The sequence below is a fragment of the Antechinus flavipes genome, chromosome 1, assembly GCF_016432865.1.
Source record: "Antechinus flavipes isolate AdamAnt ecotype Samford, QLD, Australia chromosome 1, AdamAnt_v2, whole genome shotgun sequence".
NCBI classification, from domain to species: domain Eukaryota; kingdom Metazoa; phylum Chordata; class Mammalia; order Dasyuromorphia; family Dasyuridae; genus Antechinus; species Antechinus flavipes.
In genome coordinates this window covers 612801268-612811136 of record NC_067398.1, presented here as the reverse complement: position 1 = coordinate 612811136, position 9869 = coordinate 612801268, and positions in this window count along the sequence as shown.

The following is a 9869-nucleotide window of genomic DNA, read 5'->3' as shown; positions in this document are numbered from 1 at the left end:
AAGAAGATCAATTCTGATAGACGTGGCTCTTTTTCAACAATGAAATGATTGAGGCCAGTCCCAATGATCTTGTGATGGAGAGAGCCATCTATACCCAAAGACAGGACTGTCTAACTGAATGTGGATCACAACATAGCATTTTCACTTTGGAAATTTCACTTTGGAAATTATCCATCTATATGTTTTGAAAATAAAAAGCTTTAATTAAAAAAAACACAGAATCTCAGTAATAATAAGGACCCCCAGAATTCATTTAGCTGAACCAATTCTGAATCAGGTATCTGCTCTACAATATCTCCAACTAGAGATCCCTCACCCCTGCTTTCAAACCTCTAGACATAAAAAGCACACAAACTCTAAAATATATAACTTCTATGGATGACTAATTTTTGCTTACAGAGCATAAATCTGTACTTCTGCAACTTTGGCACACTGTCTGTGGTTATGGCTCTTGAGACCATACTGAAAAAGTTTATTCTTTCTTCTACATTATAATCTTTCAAATGTGTGAAGACAATTATCATATCTCTCTTAATCTTCTCTTATCCAGACTAAATATTACAAATTCTTTCAACTGCTGCTTCTATGGCATAGTTTCTAATTTCTTTACTATTGTAGTCTTCTTTGGGTAAATAAAATACCCAAAATTCAGAATAAATTCTACAAATGTAGGTAGATATAGCTGGGACAGAGTTTATTCTGCACTCTACTCTCTGATAGATACAGACTAAAAGTATTGGAGTCTGGTCCTACCTTCCTATTCTTACTCTGTTTCTGTCACTAGCCTTCAATAAGAGAGTAGAGTAGAATTTAAAATCCAGATTTCCTTCTGCCTAAAATAGTCAGAGACTAACCCTCTCTTCATTGCATGTGAAGTGAGAGAAAAGATAACTACTAGAAATAATATGACAAAGACTATAGTATAGTACTAATGGAAGTTTGGGGTTCTCGTCCTTTTTCTACCATTTCTTATCTGTCTACACTAGACAAGTCATTTCACTTTTCCTGTGTACCAAATTAAATTAATAATACCTGTGCTAACTATCCCACAAAAATATTGTGAGAATAAAAATGACAAAGTATTTTAGAAATATGAAGGAAAATGTAAATTATTCCTAAAATAAAATATATTTTGCATAGCGAGTCACTGTATGAGAGCAACCTGGAGCTTTTTTTTGAGCTAAGCTCTTATTGCTTTTTCAATGCTTCCCCATCTGTTTCCCCTGCCAAAGTTCACCATCCAGCATCCCAATCTCATACTTTTTTTCATCTTAGCTCCAACCCTATCATCAACAATACACCTATGGAAGAAAGAGCATTGGTTTTCAAGTTGGAAATAATGGATCCCAGCTCTGCTTCTTATTATTTGTATAACTGTGAGAAAGTCATCCAACATTTCTGAGTCTCAGTTCTATAAAATTACAGACCTTAAAGCCTCTTCAGCTCTAAATCTTTGATTTTATGATCAGAGTAGTAGTAGAGCAGAGCAGATCAGAGTAGACAGAGCAAAGTAGGAACATCTGAGGTCAAGAACCCAAGGGCATAAATCTTTACCAACAAATGAATAATAAGAAGCCTAGTTATAGGTAATAAATTATTCTGATTAATCTTAGTGTACAAAGATATAGAAGACCTCTCCTGGCTCCAATTCTTATGTTTCCTTTTTCCTTAACATCAACTTTCTCACCCTGGAGATAGCTCTGTCCTTATGGCCCTCTCTTCTAATTGGTGCATATTTAGAGTTGCCCATGATAAATTCAAGCCCTATTCATGGCTGCTTTCTAAATCCTTTTTAGGAGCTGTCTTCCTCATTAGGCATAAATTCCTTAAGAGTGGGGAGAATTTTGTTGTTATATTCCCAGTGCTTAGCACAGTGCTAGCTTGACAGTAAGTTCTTTTTAAATTAATAGATTCTGTCTTTTCTTTGTCTCTGTCTCTATCTCCCTGTGTTTTTCTCTGACTGTCTGTCCTTCACACCTCCTGCTTTTTAAAGGCAGATGATTTTAGGAGGTTTTACTATAGATCTCATCATAATTCTATTTTTAAAATATTCATTAATATTTTAATGATTATGTTATATTGTTAAATTTAACATGTTAAATTTATGTTAAATATGTTAAATTCTGGGTGAGACCTTATACAAGGCTATGAGTTTAAAAAGTCCAAAATGTAATAGTTCATACTCTCTCTTCTGAAACTGGGGTTGGGGAATGGGAGCAGGGAATAGAATTTGTATGCAGATAAATAAATGCAATAAATGTAATATGAGATTTGGTACATCCTCTCCATTCACTTCAATTCTAGACTTAAGTGGCTAAATTGAATCTCTGAAATTCTCAAAAAATATTTAAAACACCACTCTCAGTTTGGTCTATACCAAACGTTTACTGTAGAAATTCTTCATAGCTCATATTTAGCCCTACTGATATTTATATATTCAGTCCCAATGTCTGTGCTGATTTCCTACCCCATCTCACTAACTTCCTTGTCCCATAGTTATTTCAAACTTAACATATTATTTTCCTCTTCAAACCCTCTCTTCTTCCCAGCTCCCTTATCTGTATTAAAGATATCACTATTCTCCCAGTCACTCAGGCTTACAATCTCTGTACCATCCTTAATAACTCATCTTGCTGTTTCTGTCCTCATAATAGATCATGTACATGATCTTCTTTCTATTCATATGCCACCATTGTGGTATGGAGCTTCATTACCACATTACCTGAACTATTGCAAAAATCTATTTCTGCTTCATATTTTTACACATTAATGCATCCTCTCTCCCTCCCTCCCTCTTACTCTCTCTCTCTCTCTCTTTCTCTCTCTCTCTCTCTCTCTCTCTCTCTCTCTCTCTCTCTCTGTGTGTGTGTGTGTGTGTCTTTCTCTCTTTTTCTTTCTTTCCTCTTCCTCTCTGTCTCCCTCTGTCTCTCTGTGTGTATCTCTCTCTCCCTCCCCATTTCACACACACACACACACACACACACACACACACACACACACAAACTCCTCACACATTCATTCAAACCCAGTGACTTCTTACTACCTCCAGAATCAAATACAAAATCCTGTTTGAATTTTAACACTATCCATTACCTGACCCCTTCCTAATTTTGCAATTTCATCCTTTCTATTCATTCCATGATCCAACTATATTGTCTTACTTGCTGTTGATCAGATGTGAGATTTCATTACCTCTTAACTATATCTTTTTATTCGCTATTCCTACATCTAGAATATTCTTCCTCCTCACTTCTCCCCCCTCACTTCCTCCCTGGAGACAATTCAACAAAAACTTTTTGTGGGAGGGAGGCCTTTGCCACCCATCCATGAGTGCCTTTTCACTAAGTTTATCTTTTATTATCTTGCATAGGTATCTCATAGATACATAGTTACTTGAAAGTTGTCTCTCTTCCTATACTGCAGCTCTTTGAAAACAAAAACCACTTCCCCCTTTTATTTTTATCCCTACTGCTTATCACAATGTTTGAAACATAGTAACTGCTTAATAAATAAATGCTTGTCAATTGACTGACACTAATGTGGATAAAGTAGTCCCCGGTTACTGTATAAGTATATAAATGCATTTATATGTTTTGGCACACTGTTTCACCTGGCAGATAATGAAAATGCAGAAGACTCACAGGAATCCATGAGGAAATGCAGAAAATATCATAAAGGGACTCAAAACAAACCATGACAATCAACACAATTCTCCCTCTCTGGCATGTTTTCCAAAGTAATCAGGAATAAAGTGGCTGTTTAGAACTAGGAAGAAACAAAGAGATAATATATATCCTAGCCAAACAACTGCTTTGGTCTCTGAACACACTGTTCTCTGCTTTCCTATATGAATGAATACCTTTACTTACATTAATTGGGGGGAGGGGGGGAAGGGAAGAGGGGAAGGGAAGAAATGTCCTCCCTGCTGGTTTTTATGCCCTCAGTTCCTAACTATCATTTAAAGGTCAACCCAAATTTTGCAATCTCCAGGAATGACTTTTTCCTTCAGAACTTTCAAAGTGTTGTTAACTTTTCTCATATACTTATTGTGTATTACCAGCACTTAGGGAAGTATTGGAATCAGCTCCCACTGTATGTATAAGGCACTGAAGCCCAATTTTCAGCATGAGCATTTATACCTGAGAAATCAGAAAATGGCAAAACTACAGACCAGGGCTCAATTTAGACTTTAAAAAGTGATGGAAAAAAATGTTAATGATGCAAATTAAACTTTAAAATATTTAGCACATAGAATTTTTTTTTTTAGGAGAGCCATATCTAAACAGGGCAGCTAAATGGTTCAGTGGATAATTCCAAATTGCTCTCCAGAATGGCTGGATCCATTTACAATTCCACCAACAATGTATTAGTGTCCCTGTTTCCCCATATCTCATCCAACATTCATCATTATCTTTTCCTGTCATCTTAGCCAATCTGAGAGGTATGCAGTGGTATCTCAGCATTGTCTTAATTTTCATTTATCTGGTCAATAGTGATTTAGAGCATCTTTTCATATGACTAGAAATGGTTTTAATTTCTTCATCTGAAAATAGTCTATTTATATCCTTTGACCATTTATCAATTGGAGAATGACTTGAATTCTTATAAATTTGTGTTAATTCTCTATATATTTTAGAAATGAGGCCTTTATCAGAACTCTTAAATGTAAAAAAGATTTCTCAATTTGTTGCTTCCCTTCTGATCTTGTCTGAATTAAATTTGTTTGTACAAAAACTTTTTAAAATTTATTTTGGAAAAAAAATTTAATTTAATATAATTAAAATTATGGTAAGTTATGTTCTGAGAGAACAAAGATTACTTTCCTCAATGCTCTGTGGTAACCTCATGGAATTGTGCATTATAAATGCTGTGGCTCACAAGTTCACATGCTCCCTCCCAATATCAGTTAAATTATATTAGCTTCTAAAACTGCTACTTAAAAGGCTATTTACTGAGAGGATACAGCAAGATGTGTTAGTTACAAAGCATGTTAATCACCCCATCTTGAGGACATATGCTTCCCCTTCCAATATCCCTGGGGGAAATGGGTTCAAATTTAAAGTACAATAGGAATGATACATGTGTGGCTAAGAAGCACTTCTCAAATCTTGTCCTTCATTAACTCCTCATGAAGTTCTCTAGGTATAACTTCTGTTTGGGTTTGATCTTTCTTCAATATCTTTCCTAAACTGAAGATCTGAATATGTCACCATTTATTCAATAAATTCTAGTGGCATTCCATGTCACCATTTATTCAATAAATTCTAGTGGTATTCTAGACCAAGATCAAATATAAACTCATTTGGATTTTAAATCCCTTTTAAATCTAGTCCCTTCCTATCTTTCCCCTTTGTTCCCTTTTGAATACTTTATGATCCAACCGCACTGACCTTTTTACTGTTCAGCACTCATTATATTCCTTATCCTGAGTTGATTCCTTTGTACTTCATGATCCCTGTAATTGGAATATTCTCCTTCTTCACCTGTAACTTATGGATTCCCTGGTCTCTTTCAAGAATCAGCTCAAATCTTACCTTCTGCAAGAGGCCTTTCCTGATTCTCCTTCTTTTTTCCCTATACTGCTATTGTTTTCTCTCTGAGATTTAAATATCGTGGATACTGCATATATCTTGAATGTGTAAAGTTGTTTTCATGTTTTCTTCCCCATTTGAATGTGAGGCATTTGAATGCAGGGACTATAATCCTGTCTTTCTTGTATATCCAAGTGCTTAGCAGAGTTCTTGGAACAGGATAATCACTTGATAAATTCTTATTAACTGATTAATCGATTGATTGAGAAGCCATTTAGTCGAATCCATATCTTCCTGTGAATCCTTTTATAAAATCGGTGACACTTACTTGGTGTAAGTTTCAGAAGATAAAATCTTTTATTTTTTTTCTCCATTACACATTAAAGAAACTTTAATATTCTTGTTATTTTGAATTCCAAATTTTCTCCCCCTCCTCCTTATTGAGAAAGTAAGCAATTTGATATAGATTATAAACATGCAGTAATGAATAACAAGAAGCTAAATTTCAAAAACAATTTATTAAATTGTGCCTAACACTGTGCAAGGGGCCAGGATTTCAAAGAATAGAAAACTGTCTTTAAGTATCTGAAAAGGACTATAATTTGGAAGATTTCATACATACAAGATAGTGAACTTCTCATTAGAAGTGCTCTAACAGTTAGGTAACTTTAGGTGACCATCTCTGTCAAGGATTACAATATTCCAAGACTTTGATTTAGAAGAAACCTTAGAGTTCATTTAGTTCAGTGGTTCTTAATTTTTTTTTTCCTCATAGTTCAATGTTCTTTCCTATAAAGAATCATAGCACATAGAACATTGAAATTAGCAAAAACATCAGGAGACTTGAACACACACAATTTCCTTTCAATAAGAACAGCTGTTTATATGCAATTCTTTGGGAGTTCAAGGTCTGATACATTTGGAGTTCAGTGAATATGTGTGATAAGCAAGTTTTGTTCATTTTGTAAATAGTACATTTACCATACAATGTGCTGGAAAAATAAAATGCTATTGAACAAAATTGTTTGTGAATTCTTTTATCTTTAATAATACAACAATCAAAATTTCATGGCAACAGTGAAACTGATGACATATATCTGGAGAACTACTGATTTAGTATAACTCTATAATTTTATAGACAAAGAAACTGAGATTCAAAGAGGAGGCTTGCCACAGTGTCTTAATGAAAGCTAGCAATTGAAAAGGACCATGAATGAAAGAAAAGGCATTTATTATGCTCCAGAAACTGTGCTAAGCACTAAAGATGCAAAACAAAGGTAAATAATCCCTGTCCTCAAAATGCTTATTTTCATGAACACACATATATATGCAAAATGTGTATGTAATGAGTGCAAACTTTGGAAAAGAAAATATAAGCAGCTTGAAGGACTATGAAAGACTTCCTGTAGAAGGTGGCACTTGAGCCAATATTTATTTTATTTTTTATTAATAGCATTTTATTGTTCTGCAATTAAATGTCAAGATAATATTTAACATTAATTTTACAAGATTCTGAGTTCCAAACTTTTCTCCATTCTCCCTTCCTGACCTCCCCTCTTCCAAAAATGGTAGGCAATTTTATATAGGTTGTACATGTGTTAGCATGTAAAACATATTTACATATTAGTCACAGTTATGAAAGAAGAAGCATATCAACAGGAAAAAAATAAAGTAAGTTAAAAAATATGTTTTGATCTTCATTCAGAGCTCATCAATTCTTTATTTGAATGTGGATAACATTTTCTTTCATGAGAACTTTGTAGTTATCTTGGATTATCCTGTTGATCATCACACAGATTTTCTAATGCTGTGTATAATACTTTCCTGGTTGTGCTCATTTCATTTTGCATCAGTTCATACAAGTCTTTCTAGATTTTTTTTGAAATCTCTCTATTCATGACTTCTTATTGTGCAATAGAATTGCATTATATTCAAATACCATGTCTTGTTCAACCATTCCCAAATTGATGAGCATCCCCAAAATTTCCCCAAAATTTCCAAATTTCTCCCCAAAAAAATCTACTATGAATATTTTGCATATGTAAGTACTTTTCCTTATTTGTGATCTTTCTGGGATAGAGATCCAGTATTACTAGGATTGCTAGGTATTGTTGGATCAAACAGTTTGCAAAGTTTGATTTCCTTTTGGGCATAGTTCCAAATGGCTCTACAGAGTGGCTGGATCATTTCACAACTCCACAAACAGTGCATCAGTTTCCCAATTGTCCCATGTCCTCTTGAACATTTATCATTTTCCTTTTATGTCATTTTTACCAATCTGAAAAGTGTGATGTGGTGCCTCAGAGTTGTTTTTTAAATCAAAAGTGATTTAAAGCACTTCTTATTTTGTCATCTGAAAACTTCCTGTTCATATTCTTTGACCAATTATAAATTGGGGAATAACTTGTATTCTTATAGGTTTGACTCAGTTCTCTATATATTTGTAAAACAAAGTATCAGAAATATTTGTGGTAAAAGACCGTTTCCTAGCTTTTTTTCTTCTAATCTTGGTTGTTTTGTTTTTGTTTGCGCAAAAAAAAAATTAATTTAATATAATAAAAACTATTTTACATTTCACAATCATTTCTATATCTTACCTGGTCATCAACATGTAACTCATTTAACTTCTTTAAGAATCTGTAGGCTATGTCACTTGATACATATATGTTTATTATTGAAATTAACTTCACTGTCTGTGGTGTCTTTTAGCAAGATGTAGTTTGTTATCTTAACTCTTTTAATATTAAGCCTTTTTTTTTTTTTTTCTGTGCCTGAGATCAAGGTTGCTACCCCTGCTTTTTTTAAAACTTTGGTCAAAGCATATATGTGCACATATGTGTAATACATATATGTATATGTATAATACTCATAAATTCATGCATATACATCTATAGATTGATGGATATATGTGTGTATGTATGCATGTATATATCCATAACAGGATTGCAGTTTTTGATCCATTCTGCTATCTGCTTCAGTTTTCTAAGAGAATTCATGCCATTCATATTCACAGTTATGATTACTGTTCATTTCTCTCCACCCTATTTTTCCTCCAGATTTTCTTCTCTCCTTTTACCTTTTCCCTCTTTGAAAGGGTTTTGCTTCTGTCTACTACCTAAGTCTGCTCTCTCTTTTGTTACTCTTGATTTAATCTTCTCCCTTCCTACTTTCCTGTTAGGTAAATTAGATTTGTATATTCAGCTGATTGAGTATGTTATTCTCTCTTTGAGCCAATACTGATGAGTGTAAGTTCAAATGATTGCCCATTACCTTTCCTCTTATCTTTCCCTCATTGTAATAGTTTTTTCATCTTTTTTCATGTGAAATAATTTACCCCATTCTACCTGTCCCTTCCTTCTGAAATCAATGTACTCCTCTTTCTCATCCCTTAATTATTTTTATGTCATTCCCTCTAAATCATCATTTCTATACCTTGTATCTATGTATATCCCTTCTAGTTGTATCACTAGTAGTACATTTTTTTTTAAGAATTGCAAGGGCAAATATAGGGCTATAAACAATTCAGCCCCCTTGAATCCTTTGTGTTTTCTTTCTGCTTCTATTTGGTCTCAATATTGGACATCAATTGTTTTTGTTCACTTCTGGCCTTATCTTCCTGAAAGTTTGAAATCCTTTGATGTCATTGAATGACCATTTTTTTCTCTTGAAGTATTATGCTTAGTTTTGCCAGATCGGTGATTTTTGATTGTAGTACTAGTTCTTTTGCCTAATAACAATATTATGTTTCAAAATTTCATATTCTTCAATGTTTTAACTGCTAAGTCCTATGCAGTCCTGCTTGTGGTTCCTTGATAGCTGATTTGCTTATTTCTGGCCATTTGCAAAAACTTTTCCCTTGAACTGATAGTTCTGTCATTTGGTTATAATGTTCCTTCAATTTTTTATTTTAAGATCTCTTTCCTGAGATGATTTTTAAATGTCTATTTTATCCTGTAATTCCAGGAAATCAGGGCAGTTTTCCTTCATAATTTCTTGAAAGATGCTGTTCAGGTCCTCCTTTTGATTATGATTTCCAAGTAGTCCAATAATTCTGATGTTATCTCTCTTGAATTTATTTTCTAGTTCACTTGTTTTTTCAAGGAAGTCCTTTACATAGTCTTCTATTTTTTTCATTCTTTTTTGGTTCGATTAATTCTTGATGACATGCAAAGTCATTAGCTTCCACTTGCTCAATTCTATTTTTTTTTATTTTCAATCCTATTTTATTAAAAAAAAAATGTAAAGAGAGTTTTCAACATTTTTTTTTACAAGTCCTTTTATTTATTGTGACTTTTACAGTATACATCTGTAGAATTTAAGTTTGTAAAGATGAGGTCC